The following is a 3,153-nucleotide window of genomic DNA, read 5'->3' as shown; positions in this document are numbered from 1 at the left end:
AAAGAGACTTTAGACAGAGGAGCCTTCTAAGAATAAATGGACATCTAATAAGTTTTTGGGGTCGAGTAGGAGAAATTCCAGGGACAGTGGTCTTTCTCAAGACCTACGCAATGACTAGAGTTTCTAAGATAGTGGAAAAGGACAATTAACTTGAATTACGTTGGGCCTAATGTTGCTCTTTCTTCTTAAGTGGGAAATAGTAGGCCAGGGGATTTCCAAGATTCCGTGTTCGGGCAATACTAAACAACTGTGAATGTTTCCTCCTGCAACAAACCGAGGTTTTTGCTTGTTTGTTTTTGGTTTTGTTGGTTTTGAGGAACTGGGGTTTGAATTCAGGGCATCATGCTTGCAAGCTAGGCGCTCTACCACTTGAGCCACTCCGCCAGCAAAACCGAGGTCTTGAATGTTGAAAAAATGGCCTCCTAGCACTAATTCAAGATTTCTTCCTGAACTAGCCAGAGACTCACGCAAAAGTCAACACTTGGCAAGAACAAATGTTAGAACCCAATACTGTAGGCTACCCTTTCCATTTATACCCCTCAGCCTGGGGCGGAGCTTGGTACACCCCAGGTACTCCAATGTCGCCCGTGGTCCGCGCCGCTCACCTGCATGATGTTCCGCTGTGCTCCTCGCTAGGGGTCGAGACCCCCAGTCCCTCCAGGCTGGGACACAGCCCGCTTCAGGACCAGCGGTTTCCAACGCCCCGAGGGCAGGGGCGAGGGAGAACTATGAGCTCCGTTGCCAGGCAACGCAGAGGCGTGACCTAGGGCGTGACTTTGGGTACCAGGTCCTGAAGCATCTATCTCCAGCACGGCCCTTGCTGTTCACTATAAGGTGCTGGTGCTGCAGTTCCCGGCATCCTTCTCTCTGACACCACCATTACCAGTGGACCGGTTGTTTCCCGGCCCCTGGCACCCTGCAGCCCCTGAGTCCTGTCTCTGTAAAAATAACAAACTCCTGGGAGTGGAGAACCCCTCCAAGGAGTTTGTAACTGGGAGTTCATAGCCTATTTTTGGAAAAGATTTGAGGGACACCTAGCCCTTGGACCCCAATTTTACACATAATTTTGTGGCATGTGTACATTTTTTCTGTAATGAAGGCACAGCTTTCTTCAGATTTTCAAATGGGACTGTGGACTCCCAGTCTCCATCTTAAAATACCACTTCCTTAGGAGAGACAGTAGCTGTGGTAAGATACAGAGATAGTTGAGTTTCCTGGTGTATAAGAAAAGGATGCTTTCTAGGAGCTGTTTGCTAGGGAATTAGAGAAGACACTTGGTGCTATTTATGTGATTATATACATGGTCCCAGAGATATCTCAACAGGATTTGGAAAACAAGAAAAAGTGTTTTTAATAATACAATTTTGAACATGTATTTAGCTATAGGCCACTTTATCTATGGTGCCCAGTTAGTACTTAATACAAATCTTATAATAGTAGCTCACATATTCTGCTGTGTTTGTATATGAGACATTAATTTGTTAAATAAAAATACTTTGGTAATCCTATGATTACCAAGGTAATCATACCTTGGTATTTTTCCTCCATCTCCCCCTCCTCCACATCCTCCTCTTCTCCCCATCCTCCTTATGCTAGGAGTCTTAAAATATGTAAGCAAACAATCTTTGGATTTTTGATAGGCTTGGGAACTGCTTCCTAATATTCAACTCCCTTTTCTTATTTTGCAATCAAAATTCCAGGCTAGTTGATTTGTTGTGCATAGAACTAGCTAATGTTGCCCCTTGCTTTGGAGGAAGGGCCCTCCCAAGATCCCATTCTGTCAAGGCAATTTATTTTTTAAAGAAGAATTCAATTTTTGTCCTCTTCTGCCTCCTTATGTTCTTCACTTAGGATGACAAGAAGTGAAATTCTGGAACTTTTTAGTAAAATGTATAATTTAAAATATAATCATGAGTCAACATTAGAAAGACAAAGGTTTGTTCGATACTCTCTGCTCTAATTAATTAATAGACCGAATCCTACCTATTCAGATGAGATTGGGCACTATGAGGGTGGTATGGCTGTAGACTCATCCTACCCATTCAAAGAGTCACCCTTCTCTAATCATCCAGCAATTTTCTTGGTGGAGGAGGTGGACATTTAAGAGGGAGATCAAAGGAAAAGCATCAAGAAAACTTGGAGGGAAGAGGTTAAACTCAACCTCTATCTGAGGTTAATTCTGTGTCCACTAAACATCTATTTGGTGTAAAAAATTCTCCAAGTATGTTTAAAATACTGTACTAATAAGATTATTTTCTTCCTAGTAATGGACAAGACTGGTTGCCTTTCAGATGTTGCAGTGTGCAACAACTTATCTTAAGATAAACCAAATAGTACAAATTGGCAGGAAAACCTGCCTGATTTGCAGCAATTAGAAATCTATTTTAGCCAAGTACAGTGGCTCACACCTGTAATCTCAACTACGTGGGAGACAGAGATCTGGAGGATGGTGGTTTGAGGCCAGCCAAGCAAAAAAGTTCATGAGATCCCATCTCAACCAGTACATGGGAGGTGTAAATAGGAGGATCACAGTCCAGGTCAGCCAGGGCATAAATGTGAGACCCTATATGAAAAATAACTAAAAAGCAAAAAGCACTGGGAAAGTGGCTCAGGTGGTAGAGCACTTGCTTAGCAAGCACAGGGCCCTGAGTTCATACAAAGAAAAAAGAAAGAAACTTATTTTATAGAATTTAAATCAGAACTTGCATATTGGACCATTGGATAGGTCATGGTCAAATCTCCCAACTAGTGTAGTTTGCTAGTTGTTATTCACATTCTCAGATTGTTAGCTGTTGGGCAGTCTGTGTTTTTGTTTGTTTATTTTTGTTTTTTTTTTAAGACAGGGTCTTGCTAGGTAGCCCAAGTTGTCCTTGAGCTCATGATTTTCCTGCTTCAGCTTCCTGAGTGCTGAGATTTTAGGTATGTACCCTCCTACATTCTGGTATTTGTAAGAGCTGGTTTTTTGTCACTGACAAAATCCAAATGCGCTAAACTAAAATAGCTCACTCAACTCTGATGAAAGTTTGATATTCTTATAAAATATCAAAAAAAAAAAACCTATGTGTACCAGTGCTTTCAAAAGCTTCAGACAGCTAAGCAGCATCACTGTTTAGAGGTTTATTATAGACTTTATCATTATAACACTAAGAAAAA

Source organism: Castor canadensis, chromosome 9 (genome assembly GCF_047511655.1).
Source record: "Castor canadensis chromosome 9, mCasCan1.hap1v2, whole genome shotgun sequence".
Lineage (NCBI taxonomy): Eukaryota > Metazoa > Chordata > Mammalia > Rodentia > Castoridae > Castor > Castor canadensis.
The sequence above is the reverse complement of the archived record's forward strand: the minus strand, read 5'-3'. Positions refer to the sequence as shown.